This window comes from Centrocercus urophasianus, unplaced genomic scaffold (assembly GCF_019232065.1).
Source record: "Centrocercus urophasianus isolate 14NV4802_14NV808 unplaced genomic scaffold, USGS_Curo_1.0 seq_20, whole genome shotgun sequence".
In the NCBI taxonomy this organism is placed as follows: domain Eukaryota; kingdom Metazoa; phylum Chordata; class Aves; order Galliformes; family Phasianidae; genus Centrocercus; species Centrocercus urophasianus.
Genome location: NW_024884756.1, coordinates 6,279,952 through 6,306,471, shown reverse-complemented (window position 1 = coordinate 6,306,471; position 26,520 = coordinate 6,279,952). Strand labels below are relative to the sequence as shown.

The 26,520-nt window shown below is 37.9% G+C and overlaps 1 protein-coding gene across 2 annotated transcripts in view; it reads left to right on the top strand.

The window, feature by feature from the left end:
• Positions 1-535: 535 nt before the first annotated feature.
• CALCRL (calcitonin receptor like receptor) overlaps positions 536-26,520 on the top strand; it is a 62,683-nt gene continuing 36,698 nt past the window's right edge. Inside the window, exon 1 of one of the 2 annotated variants that reach the window (XM_042822538.1) lies at positions 536-661. The gene's annotated coding sequence lies outside the window, so the exon portion shown is untranslated. Of the gene's footprint in view, positions 662-24,569; positions 24,645-26,520 lie in introns of those variants that run through there. The other variant, XM_042822539.1, reaches the window with a different exon arrangement.

Below are 26,520 nucleotides of genomic sequence, written 5' to 3'. Positions count from 1 at the left end.
ATGAACACAAGTATTTCTCTATACAATTTTCCTGTACTGACTCTGAGGCACGATACAGTCCTGCAGTGTCAGCAGAGGTGAGTTGGGTCACTGAGATTTGGGAGGACTGCAGCTTGTCAATTCTTTGGCTCTGAAGAAGCGTTCATTTAATAACTCATTTCTCTAGGTCTAGTATGAGGAGAAGATTGGTGAGACAAGTCCTCTAGTGTGCTCTTTTCTGTAAGATGAACGAGTCTTTTCTAACTCGTTCAGGAGCACGAGGCTTTGGCTGGCGGACGAGCCGCAGCAGACCTCGGGAATGGTGCAGGAGCAACGCTGGCAGGCAGAACGGGGCAGCTCCTCGAAACCCTAGAAGAGCCTCGCTTCCCGGGGACACGCCACATGAGCGCGAAGAGTAATTTAACGCGGGCTGCGGGCGGGGTCTCGGTGATGTAACAGGAAGCTCTGATGGCTCGCTGCTGCCGCCGCTCCTCACTTAGCGGCCGAACCTCTCCCGGTGCTGCCCAGAGCCGCGCTCCTCTGCCGGGCTCTCGGACTGCACCGTGCCCTGCGGGCGCCTGCGCGGCTCCGAGCCGGCCGGCCGGGGAAGCGAAGGAGCAGCTCTCCGCTCTCTCGCTGGGAACGGAGATCCAATCGACTGGGCTCGGATCAACTCCGCGTGGTGAGTACACATCTAAACAGTTTCGTTGTTTCACCTAAAAACGATGTGTTTGTGCCGTCTGAACGCCGTTTGGTCTTACGTATGTTCGAGGGAAGAGTTAGGTGTGTTTGCATGCATTTATGTGAACCTCAGCATGTGCTATGCGATCAGCAGAGAGAAAGGGGTCTTAGGAAAAAGCTTCGTTTATTTTTAGTTACCGAAACCCTGGGCTGATTTTATAGCTGGTGTTGTTTTAATATATATATTTGAGGAAGTAGCCAATGATAAATAAGTAGAAAGATTGAAAAAAAAATCCTAATAATCACCTAAAGATTTCCTTCTAAAACCCTAATATCAGTTAACCATATTTCTGACTTTGCATCTGGAGAGAATTAGAGGCATCCTGATTTGAAAACGGTCCATGAGACTAATCCAATACAACGTAAGCTCTTTCAAGAGGAGACAAATTAGGTGATAAAGTGGTGCAAATTCTCTTACTGAATGCTCTTTTAGCCTTACTGGCGTTATTATTTCAAAAAGAGATTGTATCCGAATTATTTCAGTTAGATTTTGCATTGTTATTATATGACAGAAAAGATGAAGCATCTATTTGCTTGAGAAAAAGTTAGCTTGAGCTTAGTGCTTATACATGTGCTGGGGTTTTTCCTACACTCACTGAACTGATTTGCTGAAGGGTAGTTGTCTACTATTGAATTGCCTTGAGGAGCTATTGGTCAGTAGAAATGCGTGATTCTGTGCCTTCCACTGTACAGTTGAGAGTGTTGCCACTTCTTCATCTTCTGAAAGCAGATGCCGTATTTATTCTGTTTGGAAAAATACAGTTGTGTGGTTATGATGATTGCCTTCACTACATCTGATCATCTGCCTGTTGGGGGAGAGTAATGGATCTGTAGAATATTCAGGAGAAGATATTTTATTACTGAAGGACAGTTAAGAACCAACATAGCTTTGGTATCACAGTTGGATTTGATCTGCATTGGTTCATTTAGTCATCCATATGTGCTTTACGTTGAAACAGTAAAAAAACCCCAACAAACTAGCTGTGGTTTTATTGCTCTCTACCTTAATAAACTTCTGCCAAATACTTTGGGGCTGGATCTTGCTCTTACAAATGTGTCAGTGCTGAGTCTTTGCAGTAATATTGTGCATCCTGAGGATCGTGTCATTCATTTGCAACAATAATGCATATAACCTTTTAAAACTGTTCAGCTTCATGATGTGCTAAAAGCCTGAATGTTGCGTTCGAGGTCCTTTTGATGTGTTGAGAGGAGGCATGCTGGCTCTGGAAAAACATGAATGAGACAATATTTGAATCTGTGTTTTCTTACAAAATACACATGCTGCACACTGAAATGCTCAATTATAAACAAAGGTGTATATTTTCACAGTATTTGCTATTGCAATCTGCTTGAACTGTCATTGACTTGACTGCATATAGGAGCAATTCCAGAGTCTTTATCCAGCCTTAAAAACCATCAGCTCAAAAGGTGCTTGATGGTACTGAATCAAGCAGGATGGCATTTCAGAAAAATGTCCATGTTGTTTTGTACAAAACTGACTGCCTGAACGGTGTGGTGGCAAGGTGGAGAAGGGCAGTATGTCTGTCCTGTTCATATGTTGCCATACTCTGAATTCCTGATCATCTGGGTTCTTGCTCTACATAAAGAAATGTAATGTTACCCTTTGAATATTCTTGTCCCAATACAATGCAACTGTTGTAGTTCTAATTTGCTGAGAGCCAGTGGGAATTTTTCCACTGACTGTCAAAGGGCAGGATATTCCTCAGTGTGGGTATTTTTATGTTGAAGGAGTTATTTATTGTGGTTACAGTCATTACCCATCCTGTAACTGGCATACTGTGATCTACTGGCAGTTGTTCTTTTAATAATTTTTATTTTATGTTCTGTGTTAAACAGATCCATATGTCTTGTTCTTTGTGAATAGTGGCTTACCTGGCTAAAAAACGGAGCCCACTCAGGGACAGCAGCACTGTTCTGTGGGCTGAGTTCTGCAATCCAGGTTTAGAGAAGGATACAATTAAGAACAGAACCGAGAGAAGAAAAGTACAGACATTTCCTTTGCTGGTGCTATAATTGCTAACTTAGTTCCAATTTTCTGTGAATTTCAGTAAATTAGCTGCTTCCAAAAGCACTTGTAGCATGTGGAAGACATGGGTAGGACCGGGCCCACAAGGCTATGAAATCATACTGATGAAGTATTCAAACCGACTCAGTCATTTGGAGGGAACTGTTGTTATCAATGTGTTTTTAATAACAAAGTGTACACAATGATAGTTTAAAAGTATCTATTTAATCACTTCTATAGTAAGTGCTGGACACAACATCAGCTATTATGAAGAAAATTGAAGGAATCTCTCCAATGAGAAGCCAAATACACAGATTTTTATTTATTTATTTATTTTAAAGTAGAATTTCTCTTTAAGAAGTAGCTCTCATGTGTTCCCAACGTATTTACAGTGCTCGTGATCTGCTAGCAAAATTCCTTCTGTGCTTCTGATCAGCAGTCGTTCCTACAGAGCACATACGCACTGCTGGCAGCACCGCAGCGTTGTGGTCACCTCTGTTGCATAGGCGGGTGTTGCTGTGTGCAGGGGCTGCCTGCATTTAGCTTTGCACTCTCTGAAAACGGTTGCTTGTTTCACAAAACAGTTCATGTAACTGTTGTAGCAAGTTGTTAGAGTGCTGGAGTTAAACTATATCCTTGTATCATTGATTTATACATGTGCGCGGAGTATCTCATGCTGATTCGTAGTGTATCAACTAAAGAGGGAATGTACATGATTTGAAGGAGATGTACCAAGTAAATGAGCCTCAAACCTTGTCCTTTGTTTAGAAAACTGTGAATAGTTAGTATTGCTTTAAATTGGCTGCATCTGAATGTTGTATTAATATTTAAAAGAAGAAGGAGGAAGCTTTCCATGCGTGGTCAAAGCCCCCCTCCTTTTTATCCTGTTATGTCTCACGTTAGCAGTACTACTGTATTGAATGTCTTCTATTTTTTATTCTTATAGCCAATATAATACACTGCACAAAGGGCAGCAGAAATGACCCTATTACTTATCTCCATGATAAGTACCTATTATTTTCGTGGAAAAGTCCACAGCCAGTACAGTATAATACAATATCTTAATAAAATACTGTTAGGAAAATAAATTTCTTTTAGCAGCATTTTTTTAGTTCTGTTTTAGAATCAAGACAAAAAACTGAAAGGCTACATTTTAGAATTTTCAGTTATTTTTATTTTTACAACCATCTCTCCTGCATGTCTGCCTTTGTCTCCCAAGCTTGTTTATAATGTTTACATTTTCCCAGCAGTCATTCTTTTTCTGCCTTAGTTCAGTGCAAACACTTTCAATCACCGCTGCAGTATGTGCTGTCCAAAAGAACAGGAATGATTTATTTAGAGTTGCTTTTCCTTGGAAAGATGCATTTGAAATCCATTTAACTGAATGTAATGCATTAAAACAAAACAAAACTTTCCATGAGAGAAGCACTTACTTCAGGAAAAAGAAAACAGATTCCTAACTAGGGTAAATTTTTATGTCTCCCTGAAGCTGTTACCTTTAAATATAACACAGATATCACCCAAGAGTTTCTGGCAGTTTTGGCCACTGTTGAGCTGTGGCTGACAATTAAGACACTAACCAAATTTTAGGAAAGCAAAAACAACGTTGTATTTCTGGATTTGTGCCTGGAGCCCTTACTTAAGAAAATATCCCAAACAAAATTAGTGCTTTGTTTAATAAAGCCCATACCAGTCTCACTTCCCTTATTATACCAAGGACAAGGAACTAAACTTCAGTGAATTTGATTTTATTTTTATTTCAAAGCAGCTTCTCCATGTACAGTATTCCATCAGCTGCATTTAGGCTGATGGTAAAAGGTATCCTTTTAGTTCCAAAAACTGGATTTTCCTTCTAAAAGTATATTGTTTTGTAATCCTGAGCCTGGAAATTGTACAGCCATTTAAGTAGTGGCAGTGCTGGTAAACATTTATTAAGGTAAGCAGAAGATAGACTGTGCACAGTTGTTCTCTCCGAACTCATGCATTTTAGGCTTTTTTTTCTTTTCTTGTCAATACTAACAGAAATGAATATAGTCTGTTTCCCAGTGTTGTTGTACTCCATAGTCCTTCCTTGCTAGAAATTATAGAAAATGTATGTATCAGGCATAAATAAGAACTTGAGACATCACATTACTTTCCTGCATGTATTTATGTATTAATTTAATGCTGTAAACGGAGGAAAAAAAACGTGACTGCATTCTTTAATTATCTTTCCTTAAAGGACATGGTCTTGTCCAGATTATCCTGAAATGTTCTTATATGGGATATCTGCCCTTTTTTCCTCGTAGTGAAATCCAGCAGGTGTCACTCTGGGGATTAAATAAGGAATCTTCCACAAAGAGATATAACTTTGTTTGGGAGATGAGATGTTGAATTTAAAAGATCTATTTCAATGTATTTTTTCCAGGATAACTTTTTGACCATGCCTTTTTCATTTTTAAACGTCTTTTCTTTTTTAAAATTATGTGATTTAATGAGTCTGATCTTTCTGAATGTCCAGTTGAACAGGAAAACCCACACATTTGTATTGGACTATTCAATGAAAAGGTTTATTCGTAGTTGTCAAATCTGGTCCACGGAGAGCTGGGAATCAGTTAAGCATTGCCTTTACTAAAAATGCTTTTGTGTTCTTCCCTGGGAATCAAAATTACTTGTCAGTGGAAATTCTGTTTGCACAAGTGCTGTTTGTTATTGAAACAGTCCATGTATTGGTTTCTATTTAAATCCAAAAATTGACATCACAGATAATTATCCCAACATTCAAAATACTTGGAGAAGAGAGACTTTTTCACGTTGAAGCAAGTTGCTGGTAGGAGAAATTCAATGCTGTATGTTTTGTAATGGGAAAAGAAGGGCTTTTTTGTTGTTTTTGTTTTACATCTGTTGCACAGAGTGTATCTTTTTAGTGTGTTGTGTTTCAGTGGATTTTTGCATAAGTGGATGATTCTGTAGTCTAAGGTTCCATATTGTATGGAGTAGCATGTTGAAGAATGTGTGGATTTCTAGAGGAAATTCTTGCTTATTTCCTGTACTATGGGAAAGCCTTCTTGTGCTGAAACAAAACTTCAGCAGGCAGCTTTGCAAAGTGAAGCACATCTCTCTTCAGTCAGAAAGTTGTTTTTTATACACGTGTGCATACCTAAGTGCGTGTATATGTACATTATACACATAGAACACGTGTTTTACATGTGTATAGGTATGTATTTTGTGCACATTTAAAAAAAAATCATGTAGTTACATGACTTGTAACCTCAAGCCTCTTTAAACAATTCAGTTTCCTTTCTCTCACTTCTTTCTCCTGTGTAAGCCTCCATCCTGTTCCGTTTTTTATTCTATTCCACTTCCTTTCCTGTGGTGGCTCTGAATGAGTCACTTTGCCAGGCATTAAGATGTCTTGACAGTATTTCCTAAAGCTTATCCTACACTAGCTCATGTGGATGAAATTAACCTCTGCCTTATCCTTCCTTTCAAAGAGAAATATCTGTCCTAACACATCCATTTTCTTGGAAGGGGAAGGTGAGGGTGAGAACCCTTTCCATTAGTGACTGTGTATATTTAAACTAGGAGTCCTTTTCCATGAAAGGCTCTTAAGACCAACCAACATGTTTACCACAGCTGAATATCAAGATCGGTAACTTCTTATAGAGTTGATTTATTATTCGGTCAGGAAAAAGTTAGTTGGAAAACGTTCAGGAAAGCCAAAATTAAGGCTCCTTCCTGGTTGCTGTTCAGGTACTCTCTGCATGGCTACTGTTCTGCATTCTTTGTTGTTTTTTTTTTTTTTTAATTAAATGCCTTGTATATTGTGTCATAACATATTGAAGGCCACCAGGATTGTGTTCTTGGTATGAAGCTAGCAGCCATCAGATAGTGTTAACCAAGTGCTCTAAGTGGCTACTTAAACACAGAGCTAAACTGTAACCCTTCTTGTGGTTTTGTGCATGCCAGTGCAGTTTGGGGTTTTAAAGCTATTCCTTTTTTTATTATTATTATTTTATTTTTATTTTTCCTTCTTTGTTTCCTTTTTGGTTTTTTTTTTTTTTTTTTTTTTTTGGGGGGGGGGGCGGGGGGGGTGTGGAGGTTTAATGTGGGTTGTCTTGTTTTTTTCAGTTCTGGGTAGGTAAAGATAGAAACATTAAAAAAAAAAATCTGATCAGTTAATTGTGTACGTGCATCAGGAAACAAAAGTCTTTCTGCTAAAACCAAACAAGGAAAATTATAGTCCTAGAGAAGAGTGACTTTGGAAAACAATTAGCACATGAGAATAAGGATTCCCTTTAGGCTGAACTCAGCTGATTGCCCCACAGAGCTGCAGAACAGCAGCTTCACTTCTCCATCAGCTCAGAGTGAAGGAAATCTGAAAGGTTAAATCCATTCTATCATTTTCACATTTTGTAAATAAACAAAAAATAAAAAGTGAAATTAAAAAAAATTAACATGGACTTAAATTGCACACTAGCAAGCAATGTAGAAATAGAAAAATTATTTGCTATCACTAATAGGTGTAGTGTTTGTAATTGGAAGATCCAACAATTCTGGCTGGAGTACAGTTATTGCGTGTTCATTTATTCATACTAGAGATGCTTAATTTGTGACTACAGAAGGTGATTTGAACAGACTTGAAATCTTGACAGTCTTTCACAGATCGATTGCAGAAGTCCCAGCACTGCCTTGGGAGAACCTTGTGTTGTCCTTTTGCATGCTGGATGCACTATCTTAGTATTTTCACAGCTCTTATCAGTTCCTAGGAACTTTTTAGGGGTTTTCTGTTCGTTTGTTTGTTTTTGCCTTTCAGAATGAACCATTGCATGGTGGTAGATAGGCCTGCTAGGCATGGGTCTTTTTTTTTTTTTTTCCCCCTCCCTTTCCCAGTATTTCAGAATATATTTTAAAAATCCCATTTCTTCTGTAGCTAACATCTCTCTTCTAAAAACTATGCATACAATTCAGGGGTAGAATTCACCCTATGTAGTTTAACTGGGCACTTTTATTTAGAGCCACAGAGATAACATAGTCTGCAGGCATGCTAAGCTTCCCTTAGAGTCACATTACAACCCATGAAGGACATGACAGTGTTTCATGGTATGTTGAAAGGATGGCAAAATGCTTGCACCATCTCTGTGGGGCCACTAGAGCACCAGAGCATATCAGCATACACCACTGTTTGTAAGATGAAGTGTATACAGGCAGTGCAAAACTAAAATAACTCTGATTCAAAGTGTATTTTAGGGCTCAATTGCAATAAAATTTCTAAATAAGATTAGACAAGGGGAGAAAAGGTGTGCTAAAATGCATGTTATCTAATGAAACCAAAACTATATGATAGACACATGTGGCTTGATAGGCAGTTACCTGTGATAACTCAGCTTTCTCAGAGAGTGCCTGCATGCCAAACCAAAGTGTTCAAAAATAGCATTTTACCGTGCAGGAGTTGCTTAAGAAGTCCCACAGAAGTTTGTTTTCCTTTTAGAATTTCTTTGCCTGTTAGTTAGACTTCTAAGCCTTTCTAGTAAGCATTTAAACAGTATATAAGTATTCCAGCTCTGAGGTAGAAGATGTTCTGCCTTCTTGAGCTAACAGTAAAATGATAAAGTCTGGTAGCAAGAAAGATCACATGATGGAAGGAATTAAATTTGCTCTAGCACACACTCAGAAAATAACCAAGCTAATTATAATGCAGTTCCCATTGTAAAACAAACTGTGTTGCAAGTAAGTAATTGGAGTGATAGTGCCTAGAGGATGATTTTCTGACTGCGGTGACAAAGCTGAGCCAGGTGTCCAGTGGTCACCTGGGGGCCACTTCTTTGGAAATGTAAAGCCATTTCTTTACTTACATGACCACTAAGGTAAAGAGAAAGATTCTTTCAGGTAGTGAGATATCTGTGTGTGCATTTGTGTGTATGATAGGAATTCACATTAGGGTTGCTAAATTAACTGTCTATTCATTATTTAAATTTGGCAACAAAAGCAGTTGCTGGGATTTAGTACTTGATTCAGCTAAGATGCCAGTAAGTGCTATTATAAACTAGCTTGTATTTTCTCATATAGAGTGAAGGTGTGTGTGGAGGATTCTTACTATTGTATCTTCTCCTCATCTGCGCAAGGAAAGGAATTTTCCTTTTTCCATTACCATGCTAGTTTTGTTGTCTTTTAAGGCACCATTTCGAGCTATCAGGTGGCTCAAAACTTCTCTCAGTTTTTCAGGATTTTTTTTTTTTTTTTTTTGCTTAGTTATGAGCCATGATTTGTGCACATGCAATTCAGTGTTACTTTGGTTCCTTTGCTTTCCTTTCCTTTCCTTTCATCCGCAATTAAAAAAAAAAAAAAATTGCTGAATTGGAGTAATAGAGAGGAACAATGGGCTATAACAGGATGTTCAAGGCAGGGTCATTACAGTATATTTTCTTGTGCAATCCTGTTATGAGCAAGCTACATATTTACCAGCTTGCTTAATTTGTCAGCACCCTATCATTAGTGCGGTAAGGTTATGAGCTGCCTGTTTTCTTTCAAAGTTCTATATAATCTGATAGACATTTTATCTATTTGTAGAAATTTATTCCTAACAACTTTCTATATATTTTTTAGCATTCTGTATTTATCATCATTGGTAGTGACAAGAAGGGTGGATAAAGTAATAAGGAAAAAGAGCCAGGAAACACTTCAGTGTGAAATGGCAAATTAGTTTTAGTGTACTTTGCAAAATAAGCTTCCAGAAGCTTATGCTGAGCTGCTGAATTTAAAGGTCTAGATAAATCTTTTACAACAAATACCTTGATTTTAAAGTTTTGAAAGAAAACATTTGATTTACAGGGTTGTTTTGTGTTTTGAGAGTACATTTTGGGTAATTTTCAACATTCATAATACAGGAGGCCAGTCTGCTCTAAAAAAGTGGGGGTAAGAAATAGTGCCTGTGGGTCTCTGAAGCATCTGTGGACAGTTATGTCATGTGTGATTAATTTGATGCTACTCTAGATGAGGGACACCCACAAATGATCACAGAAGCAAATAAGGAAAATGTGAAATAAGGAGGTGAAGCAAGAGGATTCTGTCACATCTGGGAGGATACAAATTTGGAATTGGTATACCGGAATTAGTAGAATAGATTAGAAACCAACCCAGATGGATTTTGGATGCTGGTGAAGACTGTGTGTTTTCAGGATTGTGTGAGAATATCTCAGTCTTTAATCAAGATGCGTAATTTTCTTAGATGTGAAAATGATTCTTGGAATAAATACAGCCTAATTTGGAATACTGGGCAGAAGCTGTGTGACAGAGTCTGTGAAATGGAAAACTAAGGGTACTGTAGGACAGTTTTGAGGTTAGCAGAACTGTGAGGGGAAGTCTGTCTGGCAGCTAAATATATCAGTGCTGCCTTCTTTTGCACGAACTTCTGCATGGGAGGACAAGGGGGTGGAGGAATCAGCCACTGCTTGAGTATTCATCTGTAAGATTCTGGTTCTTTCAGAATAAGAGGCACATTAGCTGATATGAGGTGTCAGTGGATGAGGTTTGAGTTGATGCTACTCATCAAAGTCTTTTTCTAATTGAAAAGTTAGTGCAGCTTGAATGGCTCACTGGAAGTGTTAGAGACCAACTGCTTTGCTTCAGCTCTGACTCAGTTTGGCTTTTGAGTCTTAATCCTGCAAATCCTTAAAGATGGAGTAGGACACTTACAAAGTACTAAGTGAAACTGTATGGATGGCACACAGAGCACAAAACAAGGCCAATGGCTTGCAAAATCAGCAACAAGTTGAAGGAAATTGTACAGATGGCAGGAAAAAAGCTAGTGACTGGCAAGAAAACATTGTGAAGAAAGTATGTTTGGGGAAAAAATGTCGGTTGGCTGCTGGGGCCACGATACTACTACTGTTTGAGAGGATACCCAGTAGTTACCATGCCCAATGGTATTATCTGTTCAACAAAGAATAGCAGTATATTGTTTGGCAAAGGAAAGAGAATGATGAATGTAAAAAATAAAGCAGCCATTTAATACTAATTAATAGCATTTATGTGACCGCACACTAGTTAAAGCATTCCTTCTGAAGATTATCTTGTATGCCTGTATGCATGCAGTATTTTAATGGAAATGGCTGCAAGAAATACACATGCACTTCCAGAATCCATTTTCGAAAGGAACACTTAATTGCTTAGAGCACAGAGTATATGAAAAGGGTTACATATGATGATGATTTCCTTATTGAAATCAACCATGTTTGCTTAGACAGTGACTAGTTGAGAGAACACTGGATTTCCTGAGTTTATGTCATGTCTCCAGGACAGGACGAGAGCCATGATTAAAAAAGATGTCTGTTGGGTTGCTTTTGCTGTGAGAAAGCATATCTCTTTACTCTCTCTACCCAAGAAAGAGAGATGGAAATAGCTCTCACCTTTGTAGGCTTCTAGCTGATGCACCAGAAGCCTGCAATCTAGAGATCACTCAGTCATACTAATTTGCCCAAGGTTCATACTGCCATAGATCATCACAGTTACTTGATTTACATGGAGATGCAACCAATGTGCTTTCACAAAGTTTAACTGCCTGAAAATTTAGATAATATTGGCCTTTCTTATCAAAAGAGAACCCTCAAAGAATCATGAGAAATTTTCTGGCAATTGTTCTTCATTTTGTTTTCAAATTGCTCCTGATTCTGCAGATTAGTTTTATACATAAAAAGATGAAAAAGGCTTCTAATATACAACTTGGTTTACTGGTTCAGGTAATTTAAAAAGAAAATAAATGTGGGCCTACATTTGTAAGTACTCTCAGGTAGAGTATAAATTATTTCCAGTCCCATAGAGGGAGATGAACCTCAGTTTGCCACAGTGAAACAGTTGTTTCCTGGCAAGGGTTGTTGGTTCACAACTTCCAGTGTTTGAAGATGTCACTGATCATATGGATTCTGTGTGTTTGCAGCCGTTGGGCTTAACAGGAAGGTCAGCAAGTTATCAAGTAACTACTGTCTGTTAGAGGAGATTCAAATGCCTTTCCTGCCCTGCTGTTGGGGCGCATCTGCTTTCAAAGAGAAAACAGCACTGCTCCTCTGAAGTTGCCACTATCTACATCTTGTCATCTAGCTAAAAAGAGCAAAGGCAAAATTAAAATTTACTTGCTTTCTTTTTTGTTGTTGTTCCATCTGAGATCTTGTAGACCTTGTTTTCATCTGGCATAGTCCCTGTGGAACTACCCAGTTCTATACATTTTTGATATTGTGTACGTTTTTGATTCGCTGTGTGTTTTGGTAGTCTCTCACAGCTGCCTTTCCAAAGCTGTCTGTATCCCCAAATCATTAGGAGGATTCCAACTTCTCAGTAACTATCTGAAAGAACATACTGTGTTTTCTGTATATAACCTGTGTATTTATTGTAATAGAACAAATTGTAACATAATTCTTCCTCTCCAAACCTACATGGATAGTATGGAGGGTGATTAAACCAGAAGCCTCTCTTTCCCGAGTAAACCATTTGATTTTCTTTAATCCTCATTGCATGAGAGCATGGTTATCAGAAAGCCTATTTCAAGTTGCAAGAAGAGCAAGATTTGCTTGTGGAAATGGTAGGTATATGGTCAATTGCATGGATGTAACTGCCTCTATTTTTGTAGGCTTAAGCAATAATTAACAGAAAATTGGAGTTTTGTTTGCGTTTCTGAAAATATAGCGAGCACATTATCATTGTTACAGCTAGACAGATCTCTTCTGACAACTTTTCAATGAATTAACTTTTTCCTTGTTTTGGTTAAGGCAGGTAACCTTTGCAACGCTCTGTTTTGTTTACCAGTCATATCTATAATCTGTAGAAATGTCTTATGTTAAAATTACAGCATAGTGTTCAAGAAAAATCTTTGATGTTTATTGGAAAACCACTTGGTAACAAAACAAACAGAACAGTGATTATTGTCAAATTTGATTTATTTTAAATAATGACCTTTTTTTTTTTCAAAATTAGAAAGGGATGAAGTGATTCAAATGAAGTGAGAGGCCTCTCTCGTCTTCTCCAAAATTCAACTTGTACCGTATTGTACATAGTTGATGAATGGGTGAAGATTTTATTGCTGATGACTCCTTCACATGCCTCTGCAGTTCCTAATTTTTTTTTTGTTAGATTTGGAATCGAAGTACCAAAATGTTATGGAAAAAGGCTGCTCTTGCATTATTTCTGGCATGCTTACAACTTGGGAGTATCTAAAATATCATCAGAAAGTTTGTTCTCATGAGATTCCTGTCTAAATTTCCAGACAAATAAATCTGGAACATTATCCAAAGAAATGTAGATTCTTTGACACTCATAGAGTTACAGCAGAACTTGTGGTTGACATTTTGGATTATTTTTGTTGCTGTTGGTTTTTGTTGCTTGCTTGGATTTTTTTGACTGTTTCCCTTGTAATTTTTTTTTTTTTTTTTTTTTTTTTTTTGCACAATCTTAGTTATTTCTTACTCTTCCTCTCTTGTCTTCTCAGCAAAACAAATATGTAAGCACTTCCTATGTTCTTTTTTCCCTTTCCAATATTTTTAGTGCAATTTATCATTCACTGTGATTGTAAAATAGGTGTTATTTTTGATGAGCATTAGTTTGTTTATTTGAAGTGGAGTTTGATGGCAGTGTATCAGTCCACATGCAGAATGAACTCTGAACTGAATCACTACTGAAGGTTAACCCAAGTGAGAGAGTGAATATCATTTGGGGAAAATTTGTTTAGTTCAGGTAGATTTAATAAAGAATATACGTGTTATTAGTATATCAAATTCTCTTTACTAACAAGTCTTTGTTATTAAAATATTTCATAGTTTTAAACATGATTGACCAGTTTGTTCAAACGTTACTATAGGAAAACAATTCATGCAAGGATCTGTCTATTAGAGTAGCATGAGCAGAGAGCTACTTTTCTGGTATAGCTGATGCAGTTGTTACTGTGTCAGTGTTCATCAGTAATTAATTCCATTGCTTTGACAAGAGCACTTGAAGACCATGCTTTCATTCTAGCAGAACCCTGCCAAGCAGCTGGTGCTGTTTCTTGTTTTTGTTTTGTTTTCTTTTGTTGTTTTTTTTTTTCTCAGGGAAGTAGGATTGAGCTCGCTGGAACTGTTTCTCATCTCTCACAGATAAATATCAGTAAACTTAATCATTCAAAGGGAAACACATTTGACACTCATTACCTATGTGGACAAAAATATGAGGGCTGCTCCATAACTAATGCATCCTGTTCCATTCTCTTGGCCTGTGACACCAGAGGTGGACATTGCTGGAATGCTAGCCCAGGTTGAACCTTCGTGCCAATATGCCATTATATTTTGTTGCCATGAGACAGATGGCAGCAGAGGGGCAGTCTGAGAGAATGGCTTCTGGCGTGGTAGTGTGTATGAGGCAAAATTCTAAAACTGAATTCCTCTCTGTGGAAAAAATGGCACACATTGACATTCATTGGTGCTTGCTGAACATTTCTAGAGACCAAACAGTGGATGTGAGCACAGTGTAGCTGTGAGTGGTGTGTTTAAGCAGTACTGACTGTGCTGTGGAAGGCAAGCCATGTTCTGTGTGACCATGCACAGCTACCACACCATGAAGTGAAGAGCATCTCAATCAGCTCATCCATGCGAGTTGGCTAATGGCGGTGACTGTAGAAAAAGTGCTTTGTAGCTGAGAATTTGTTCTATCAAATATTGTTCTTGTGCTACTTGTATCACAGTTTTCTTAAAACTAAATAGGAGGCATTATTTTCAGTGCAAGCTATATCTTATGCCATAATCACTCCTATTAATGGTTCGTTAATATGGTTCAAATTTTATTGACATTCGTATCTGTAGCTTCCTAGAATAAAATGTATTACATATGCTTAGATAGCTGACCAGCAAACTAGAGAATGTAACAGTTATATTTTAGATTCTGTCCTCGTTTAGTTACGTGTACTTTCCTGAGAAAAATTTACTTCTCTAACTTATGTCCTCTTGCAGAAGCTCCCAGGAAATATTTACATATAGGAACAATGTTCCCAAAATTGTTCTGTCAGGTAAAAGATTTATGAAAGTATATTCATTGTGAGTAAGGAAGGGAAAAATCAGCTCTTGGTACTTTGCTAGTGGTTTTTGCACTGTTTTGACCTCTACTAGCATCTAACAGTTGTCCTCTATTTCTCAAACGTTAATGAGTTCTATTTCAAAATTATGCTTGTGGAGAGACCTGCTTCCTTTTGGAAGAACATTAGGTATACTGGAGGCAACTGATCTTCCACTCTCACCTCTTCTCCAATCCTGATGATCTTGTTAAGTTTTTAAAAGCTTGGCTCCGTAACAAATTACTCATAAGACCAATTAATGCTCTGTGGAAACAGATGTTTTTGATTTGTTAGCAATCATGTTGTTTTCAAGCTTCAGAATATCGCAGGGCTATTATTTTTTTGTAATGCGCCTTTTGATCTTTTCATCTGTTTTAGAAGACTTAATTATGTTGCACAGATAAAATTGAACTGGAGCAGTTACACTTCAAATGGAGGATTTCTGATCGTGAATCAGTTCTATACCAGTGAGCTTCAGTATCCTTCTTTTAGCTTCTTTTTGCATTGCTTTGCCTAAATAATAATAATAATAATAATAATAATGAAAATTCTCCTTGGTTGTCTAGGAACTTACTGATTGCTCTGAAACTCATGTATCTTTATTTAGCTATACACTCAGTTAATAACAATAGCATATAAATTATCCAGACTTTTTCAGAAGTGACTAAAAGTACTTGAGGGAAAGATCATCTGTGTTTATGCAAGCTATATTCTGGGCTATAAAAAGTAACATTATTTTTGTAATTATCAGCCATTAATTGTGTTGACTTCCTTTTCCTCCTAGAATAAGCACAAAAAGAAAGGCATGTTTGTGTTTTGTTTGAAACCTTGATCAACAACAGCTCCCTAACTTTCTCTTTTACTTTTCTGAAGTTTACTTGCTCATAAATGGCATATGTCATCAAATTAAATGTATGTTTGCCATCTATGCAGTAGGCTTGATTAAGCTCTGGAGCTTCTGTCCTCCACGAATGCTAACAAAACTTCACAGTGACCATCTGGGCATCTAGCCTTGTTCAGAACAGGATCATTTCTTATGTAGCATTCTGCATTTTAATAAATGCAACTTCAACATGGTAGTTAAACTTCAAAGACTGTTTTCTCTCATGATGGCCTAAGGGCTAGTGAAGCATGGAGAAGTGTAAAAGAAATACATTCACAGTTGCTGTCATGAGAAAACTTGTAAGAGTCAGGGTCACGCTCGGGCTTCTCCTGGGTCAAGAGAGCCACAGCTCGTAAGTGTTCCTGTTAAGGGAACTAACAGTGAATAAATGACAGTGAGCAGTGACTTCTCACTGTCTGGTCAAGCCGTGAGGAGAGCAATAGGCACTGGTAGAATGACAAATATGCAAAGACTTGCATTTGTGGATGTCTCATCAAGTCTGTCTCTTGTTCAAATCGAAACACCTTAATCAAAAGTAACTGCCAGATTTACTTACCAAAATTAACTGAATTATCTTACAAAGTATTATAGGGTTTACAAATAGATTTTCATAGTTAAGACATTTAGAACAGTTGCTTGGGAAATAACATGTTAGTGTTAACATGTAGCTTTAGAAATCTGAAGTTTTCATAACTTAAACAGCCCTGCTTTGTTACTTGCATAGTTTATGGGGACAAGAAATAATGTATAAATATTTTTCAAAGTTATTGAAGGGTTGCATTCCTTGCAATGAATGCAACAAATGCTGCCGAAGCCCATTTCAAGAATTATAATCTCAAATGTATAGCTCAGATAATAGATTTCTGCAATAATTCCTTAGTTTTCCCCATAGGATGTGATAGCTGCAGCTAGGATGAAGAATGCTAACAAACATTGGGATGTAGCAGCAAGTATGTCATAACCACTTGTGCCAAGAAACTAATCTGATCCGATCCCATAGTGATCAGCTCCATCTATGACACAGTCCTGTTGGAGAAAAATGATACTGCTTGGAGAAATGCACTGGTGACATTTTATGGTAGTATATGTTGGACAAATATTGGTTCTCAATGAGATTTAAATATGAATCAGGTTTTTCTTCATCTTTTTCTCTATGCCTAGAAGTTATCATAAAGAAAGTGTAATATTATACTGGTAAGATGTGAAATGCAAATGATATGGGAATAATTTAGAGAACAGACTTTCCAAATCTGAAGTTGTTTTTTTGTTCCCAAAAAGTACATGAAAATTACACTGAATAGCTTTCAAAGCTGACTACTTCAATGTGTTTAGATATAAACAGTAATTTAAAACCATAGTTTGATTTTTTTTTTTTTATAGACTAGATATCTATGAGATACATCTTAGTATCTTTCAAAGATAAGACGTTATATAGTTAAAATACAATTACATGCAGGGTCCATGAGCATGCAGCATGGTAATGAGTGATGTTTACAAAATAATTCACACAGTTTTGGCTGTTGGAAGCTGTATTGTTAGGCTTCTGGCTGGGACTCAGGATATCCCTTGCAGCTTTCAAAAAATCTCTTGAGCCCTTAATTTCCAGATGAATAGTCACTGAAGTTCCATGGAAGAGTCCTTGAGCAAAACTAAGGCAGCACTGAATGCCTAGAAAACTAGAACTGTTAAAGCCCTGTGGTGAAAATAACTTGTTGGAGAGGATTTTAAATTATTCAAGGGGCTGCCTGGATCTTATTTGAGCAGTGTATGCCACTTGTCTTTGGATATATTTTTCATCAACCAATATTGCAAGATGTAAGTTATGTTAGGAAATAGGGGATGGTGCTGCTGTATTACTTCTATAAAATTGTGTCTTTGGAGCTGCCATTTTATGACTGCTTGTCAAATCCCAGCGGTGCCATTTGCAATCAGAAAGGCAAGCTGCTAATGAGGCTTCAGTAAAACTAATATGTGATGCAAATGGTTACCTTCCTTTCCTTCACCCCTTTCACTGCTTCAAGAACACTTGAATTTGATCACTTAAACTCTGGGAGGAGCTGTTTGCTGCAAAAATGACTCCATATTTCTGTTTGTCTATGATTTTGGTATACAATATTTGAAGTCTATACAAACAAGACAAATTAAACAGCCTGCTGTACTCATCTGCCTTAGCAATTGTTTTGACAGATTACAGTTGCTGGAAATCTGCACAACTTTTTTTCCAGTGTTCTTTCAGCTGTCTTTTGATTTCATACCCCATACCGTAATGTTTCACCTTTTTATTGGGATCTCACCCAAAATTTTCGTGATGCTTTTCTGGCTGTTGGTGAAGTGTTTCTGAAACCTTTACTTAACTGGCTTGCTCTTTCTTTGCACCCTGTGGAGGTGATTCAGTCTTTAACCTGCCCACCCATCCATCCCTCCTCTTTTCACACAACCTTTGCTTTTGAGTTTGTTTTTCTTTTTGCTCTGGGCACGTGATTACGTAATGACTTTAGTGGAATAGCTTGGAAACTCAAAACATGCATGTGCTATATATTTGTTATGCTTCTTAAAATTCCCATCGTATTTTTTTGTATGTTTTTTATCTCCTGCTCCTTCAGCTAAGCTGCTTATAGGAAAGTTATTAATAGGGCAGGGATTTGTAAGGATTTTACATATTTGAGGTGGGATGGGGACAGTACATGGACACCTACTGCTGCCTGCAAATTGCACCTCAATGGCAGCTGCATCCATGCAGGAAGTTTGAGAGACATTGAGGCCAGCTTTGGAGTATGTCTCTTATCCCTTCAGGGCAGGCAAGTGAACTTAGGTTTGATAACTCACAGTATGTAAATGTGTGATGAATTGTGGTTGGGAAGATGCAGTATGTATGTAGTTACATCTGTGTGTTTGCAGATTGCAACTTGAGATAAGTACAGTTAATACTATGGAGCAATTATGCTACCAGCAATTTGTTGAAAAGTCAGAATGAGAAGCAGTTGTTTGATCTGTAACTTTTTTTGCACTCTCTGCAGTATTTGTATGTGATGTTCACTTTTTCTTTTTGCAAAAGATTAGTTAAAAGGCATGAATGTTATGAGTAGCTAGGCAGGTCCATTTCCACTGGACCAGCATGCGTTGTGAATGTCCTCAAGGAATAGTTTGTGTAGTAAAATTGTTAATGGTGTTGCTATTTTAAAAAAATTATCCTTAGCTTCTGAAGGTAACGCCCTTTCAGTTCTATTGTTTTAAGCACAGAGATATGAGAAATTCTTACTCTTCGTGTCAGTATGTTGCAGGACACTGTTACCTCATGGAATGCAGCACTCGTGTTTCATGCACTTCATGATGACGTAGCTACACCTGAATGTCATTTGGTAATTACAGTGTGAATTTTTCTTGTTACTGCTGGTCAAATTATGATTAAGAAGTATGCAAATATTTGTTATACAAGGTTGTTACATGTAATTCATTCTATAAGGTGAATTCTTAGAATGGGTTGCAAGAGATAAAGCTGGCTACAGGAGGTCACATTAGTAACAATTATACATTTACTTAGCTGTGTTGGAAGCCTGCTGGTGATTCGTAGGTGCAGAGAGAATATTGATGTAGATTGTCTCACTGAAGTGACTTACTGTGGGGAATTCCTCCTGGGAGAGCTTCCTTCAAACTCAGCATGTGAAGTGTACTAACAGGGGTAATCATGTCCAAACCGTAGCCTGAGAACAGATTTTGAGTAGGCTGATTCTAAACGCTGCATTTCTCACTGGTATTCTCTCCTGCAGAGAATAAAAATTAGATCTCTGTTAGCTACTTAAAGACTCTGAACTCTATGGTTCAGTAGGAGAATTAAAAATGCTGATTATCATCATCCCTTTGTGTTCTCTTGGTACTTCTCTGTGAGCTTAAAGGAATATCCAAAGACATCATTTGAAGGTTTGTTGTTGTGGGGTTTTTTTTTTTGTTTCTTGTTTTGGGAACTGAACTCATCTTCTTTGTACTGTAATCATTCTACATTTAGTAGTACTATATACTTTCAGTAGCTGATTTGGCTCTCAGTTCTGAATTAGTTCAAATTTCCCTTAAGATTTGTAGTTTGATTTTCAACAGATGTTTTAAGGTCATCTTCTATGTAATGATTGGTACTCAGTAGTGCAGGGTTCAGAGTTCAGCTCTCTGGGTGATAGCCACTTCAGACTTGAAGTTCTCTATTCCTTAAAAATGCTTATCAAAGGTTTTCCATTCTCTATAGCTTCCTGAAGTGGTATGAGACAGATCAGATCAAAGCTAGAAACTGTATGATAACAACAGTCTGGGAATGAATATATTTCAGTCTGGAGAATGAGAATGATGCTTACTGATATCTCAGTGTCTTACTGAATTCATATCTAGCAGATGATGACTTTTGCAATAGGACAGATCAGATGCAGCTAAGCTTGTCAGTGTTGCTCTTGATCAAAGTCTGTGTTTAATGCACTTTCTTAGACAAAGCAAGAATTACTTTGTTTCCTAATCTGTAAAACATTTAAATGCTATCTGGAATAATTAATGCCTTCATAAAATTTCACTGGACTTGGAATGATGTGCAACAACAGCAACCCTTCATTGGTGCAGTCAGTATAGATTTGAGGTGTTGCATAAAAGAAAAACAAACAAATGGAGGAAAAAAAAAAAAAAAAAGTTCTGTGAAATGTGAGAGACTGTCTGGGTAGAAACAGCTGTTAGTAGCTTTCAGCTTTTCTAAAGAAGGTGCCTGACTTATTTCTCTGCACTATCACATCACTGAGCAGTTAAAAAAAGTAAAATTACCAGTACAACAGTTACTCCCTGATGCTGTCCTGGGATGGAGAAATGTGGTTACTTTGGTGTGGCACGAGGGGAGAGGAAAAAAAAAAGAAGTTTTATAGCTGCGAATTGTGATTTCAGTTGAGAAACTTGGAGATATTAGGGAAGCAAGTAGCTAGCTCATCAGTCTTTTCTGTTCTTTGAATTCTGTAGATCTGAAGCAGAAGCTAAGCACTTTTATTTCTGCAAATACACAAAGCACATACCTCTTACAGAATATATTTGCATATAGTGAAGAATTAATATGGAAATTTTCTGTCTGTGCTTGACCCACTTATCTATGTCACCAAAAAGAGCACTTGATTTCTGCTCTTACAGCTTCAGAAGAGAACAGTCTTCTCTCTCTACCATATATGCTGATTAATTCAGAATATTCTATTTATTACCTGTTGAGTTTAAGCAAATATCCTGCTCTATCAACAGCAAGAGGAAGCCCATGCAGGAGAAATCTGCATTTCACCAAAGGAAGCTTGGCATAAGCTGCCTCGATATAAATGCAGGAGATATTTATTTTGTTTGTTTCTGTATGGTTCCCTTGCATGGATTCAGTTTGGTGACGTTTCCGTTGGCCAGCAATGTCAAGGCCATTGATGATGAAAGTTTGTACTGTTTTTCCCCATTGCTAGGAAAATTGTCTTCCCCCATCCTGCCCCACAGCCAAATCTCTGCCAAGCAAGCAGCTGTGAACAAAACTTCTCAGCAAAAAGAATTTGAAGTTTTGCACACTTAGTGGAACAGGAAAAACACACACAAAGCTTTGAGAGAGATGAGGTGGAGCCCACAAGTTCCAATCCTCTGAGTAAAATGGGAGCATATGCATTGGAGGTCCTTTGAAAGTGTTATGTAGAAAACTGCAGGAAAAGGTGGAAAAATGCAAAAGAAGATTATCTTTTCATAATGACTTCGGGTAATTTAGTTTAAGAAATATTTGCTATTGAAGTTGATTTGCAAGCCTACTGAAAGTGAGTACTGCAGCTACATCTGAGAAACTGGCAAATCAAGGGCAAGCACCGGTCAGTAGAATGTGTTTTAATTTAGTAAACATTATCTTATCAAAGCTTCCTATAGAATTTCACATTTTATTTCCCCCAGGATTGTTTTAATGGAGAATGATTAAGTCAGTATCAGAATTTTGTAGGCTTTATTTTGTTTTAATTTAAGAAAACAAATGCAAGCTGTGAATTTGCAGAACAGATGCATGCCTACATTAAAGTCATCTGTATTTTGCATGCTTGTAGTGGGAAATTTTCAGTTGCTTGCCATTTGGACAATCCTTAATTGAGACTTTCCACAACAGTTTTCTGCCTTAGTATTATTAATATTTCTACATTTGACAGGGAGGCAATGAGCTTAAATATGTGAATGAAGTATAAGTAGAATTTATACATCATTTATGTGCTGTATAGCTGTGCCTAGTAATTCCCATTCCTCTGTGCTGTGGCCATAGTGCTTGTGATGTTTTATTACATTTGGAACGAAACATTTGGTTCTCGAGAAATACCTGATCCAAGAGAGATTCGGTTTTATCAAGGCTGTGAAATTGTGTCCAATACCTGTGGTATTTTAATGTTCTTAACTAATATTTTTATTTTGGTTTGCAGTCAGGTAAGCCAGGGTGGAATAGTGCAAAAGGATATGGAAAAGTCTGTTTGTAATTAAAGGAAGACTAATTGGACTGCTGGGACTGTGTGTAAGATACACCAGGCTTTCCCACGGCCACGCCCTGAGCATATGATCTTTAACTGAATTCATGGAAACATTCAGGCTGCTTCCTACAGATTGCAGCTGGCACTGTCTGTAAAATCTGTGCTTCACAAAGAGAGGAGGATTTTATGTGATAATGTGCAATGATACATTTCATCCTGCCACAGTGTTACTACACAGCTATGTGAAACAGATGGAACGCACCGTGAAAAGGAGGAAAAAGGCAATACTTCATGCCTAAAATAGGACTCCTATTAATGGTCATCTTTGCAGCTCTCATTCAGAGGAGATGAAATAGCGTGGTGCTTGGCCATGAAATACGTGTGTGGCTTACAGACTGCATGCCAGCTAAATTGTTAGGTGACACGCCAACTGCTTCTGCTATTTCAAACTTCTAACATGTTTCCCTGCAGCATAATCTCTTCAAGTGGGGCTTTTTCATTGGCATAGCATCACCTTCCTGTTAACAGCATAAAAATGGAACAGTGTCAGCTCAAATGTAAGGCCAGGTATGGGTCTATCCGTAAGGTTAGTGTAGTCACTTGGATTCCTCTTTGAAGGATTTCACTACTCATTTGGTTAAGATGATTAGTTAATTACTCTGTTCCTGCAATTCTTCTTAAAACTGACAGTAATTCTTGCAAAACAAGTGTTTCTTTTACACTTAGAAGCTTGAGCCTGTGTCAGAGTTGTGCTTATGTGAATATTCCTATGAATGTAGTACAGTGTGGATGAAGCTGAAGGGACTTCCCATTTAGAAACACTGGTGGATGATATTTTCCTGTATTTGTCCACACTAATATTAATTCAGATTAGTGAAAAATTATCCATGAGTTATTATTAGGTGTAGCACTTAAAAGAGTTGTGTGTAGAGGGATTAAAAAAAACCACCTTTTTATCGGTCATTCTACTTTTGGCTACCTTAAGACCACCTCTGCAGCTGGTCTGTGAGGAAAATGAGGAGAGAGATATAATGAAGTCTCTGGTCATAGACATAAAGCCGAAAGCTTTCATATTGCTGTTTTCTTAATTTGTCTCTGAGTATGTGCTTCCATTCTTTTCTGTCATTAGGAGTCAATCACAAGCTTTTGTTCTTCTACATTTGTATACTTGTTCGGAGAGATAGGCCATGGTTTTGGAAGTCAAGCTTAACGTCTCTGTGGATCTCAAGAAGACATGTATAGGTGGATAAACATCTAGAAAACATTATTAGTGCTATAGACTTCTGAAGGGTATGTAGGAGGTAATTTCTCAGGGGACAAGGGCTGAGGTATTCAACAATTTTTTTTCTTTTTTTTTAACCTCAGTCTTCACTGGTGACTGCTCTACACACAGCCCTCAAGCAGATAGTTTGGAAGGTGGAAGCATTGTTCCTCCTGCTATAAGTGAAAATAAACTTCATGACCACCTGAGGAACCCAACCATTTGTTAGCCTACGGGTCTCAATGAGATACATCCCTGAGGAAACTGGCTGAAATAGTCACCAAGCCATTGTTGGTGATATCTGAGAAGTCATGGTGGTGAACGGTGATGGAGATTGGTGACAAGTACTGTACCTTAGGAATCAGTACTGGGACCAGTACTCTTTAACATCTTCAAAAATGACATCAACAGTGGGATTGAGTGCACACTCAGAAAGTTTGTGGATGACACTAAACTGTGGTGTGAACGACACATTCAAGGGAGGAGATGCTGTGCAGAGAGACCTAGACAGGCTTAAGCAATGGGCCCAGGTGAACCTCATGAGCATCAGTAAATCCAAGTGCAGGGTCTTGTGTCATGGTCACCGTAACCCCTGCTGTCAGTGCAAGCTGGGAGATGTAAGGATGGGGCACAGCCCTGCCAAAGAGGGCTTGAGGGTACTGGTGGATGACAAGTTGGACATTAGCCAACAGTGTGCCCTTGCAGTCCGGAAGGCCTGGACATGGCCAGTGGGTTAAGGGAGATGATCCTGCCATTCTACTCTGAATTGGTGAGATGTCACCTAGACTACTGAGTCTAGGTGTGGAGTCTAGGAGAGATTAGTGAGTTTAGGAGAGATGTGGACCTGCTGGAATGCATCCAGAGAAGGACCAAAAAAATGATCCAAGGGATGGAACAACTTCCCTGCAAGGACAGGATGAGGGACAGACTGTTCAGCAGGGTCTGTCGTGTCAGGACATTTGGAAATGGGTTCAAACTAAAAGAGGAGATATTTAGGTAAGACTTAAGGAAGAGATTTTTTTGCAGTAAGGGTGGTGAGGCATAAGAAGAGATTGCCCAGAGAGGTGGCCGATGTCCTGTCCCTGGGGACAACCAAAACAAGGCTGGATGGGGCTCTGAGCACGCTGATCTAGCTGTGGCTGTCTCTGTTCATTCCAGGAGAGTTGGACTAGATGACGGTTAATGCTCCCTCCCAACTCCAAATGTTTTATGATACTTTCCATACTGTTGGGGTAAGTACTACTGGTTTTTAGCATTTTGAATCTCACAAATCTCCTTTATGGCTAACACGCTCTGTATGAGTCCAACTAAAATATTTGCTGATAAAATGCCATTTGAGAAATACAAAAGGTGAAAAAGCATAGGAAAAAAAATGGGAAATAACAAGCTAATTAAAAAGGAAAAAAGACAGGCTTCAAACTGCTAGAATTCAAAAGGCTGGTTTTGGCTGCTTTTTCTTGGCTTTTGCTACAGTAAAGATTAATAGTTTTGATAATTTAGCTCGGTATAGCTTGTAATGTCTCATTTTCAAAGGCTGAAATATACCAGATCTTGCTCTTATGACTTTCGGCATGTGAAGTTTTAAATGTGTTCTGAAAGAGGAAATGACTTGAACTGTGGTGGCTTAAGTTGACCTGGTAAAGACTTTGAAGTAGCTGAGCGTTTTGGTTTTTTTGTTTGTTTTGATTAAGTATGCTAAGCTGAACTTTTTTTTAATTGCCTTAAATTTATCTGAACTTTTTTTTGGAGTAGTGAATGCACAGAAATTTTCTGTGAGTGAAAATGTCACTATTCAGAATGAACTTCTGTCTGAGTGTTAATTGTCAGTGAGACCAATTACTGCTGAAAAGATGAAAACTTCAGGAGTGTTTTGTTTCTTTATATTATGTTTTGTTTGGTTGGGTTTCCCAAAATATATAAGTTTATCAACACAAAATCAAAAGATGATAGTGCTTCAGATACTTCCTTTGCAAACTTACCTCTGTTTGCTTTATCCGTTGTATTGAAGTCAATGACCAAAGGTGAACTCAAATTTAGGATGCTGGTTCTAATGTGGTGGTTACTGCAACACTGTGTTTATGCTGGCACGAGCAGTTCCCTTTCCTGGCCACCTGCTCTCTCTCCGTCCTGCTCTGAGTTGTTAGCGTGCTGTGGTCCACCTAAAAAATAATGCTTATATAAAACTTCATATAAGGAAATTTGATTTAAAAAAAAAATAAAGCATTTCTGTTTGCATTTTTGTGAAAGTGTTCACGCTTCTATATGTGAATCTGGGAGAATTTGTGATTTAAGACCTGTGACTTTCGCAGAACACAAGAAATTGCCTAACTGGCTTGAGGCCAGTGACAAAAAGTGTCAGTATCAAAAGATCAGTAAGCTTGGAAAAAAAACAAAAGTCCTAAAGCATTTTGCTTAATTCATTCTCCTGTTCCTATCGCATTGTTCTGACCTCGAGAAAAGTCTTTGAACTACAAAAATACTGCACTTGTAAAATTAACATTGTAATGAACAACCACAACAAAGTTTTCATAAGGGGACCAGTTGAGTAAATGGCTTCAAACTGTAACCATTTTCACAAAGCAACCTTTGGATTTCTTTTCGGTCCTTGGTAAGCTGCAGCAGTCCTTCAAATAAAAACACCACCTGCAAGACATACATAGAGCAGCAGTTCACTCTCTGCACTTGTGAAGAGGCAGCATCTGGAAAATAAATGAACGTCAAACATCTGAGCGAGAGTTTTTGTAGAATTGTCTTCATGTCTATTTGATGAAGTCATCAATTCATGCTGTCACTGTTTTAATTCAGAGTGACTGATTTTTCTTGGAAGTGCAGAAATGTTTGGAGGAGAGAGGTAAACGTGCCTTATTTTTCACATATAAAATTTAATCTTATAACTGTACTGTTTAAAATAAAGTATTTGAAATAAACTCCCTTGTATTTCCCAGTTGGGAAAGGAGGGAGTAGGGAGCCAAGTGTGAGAGAACGAAGAAGCTGCTAGAAGAAAGAAAAGAAGCAGGCAAAGACTCTCTGCCACAGGATAAAATTCTCATTGTACACACTTCCAACATGCAGTGCTGCTGAGATTTATTGCAGGTTAGTTACTCTTTG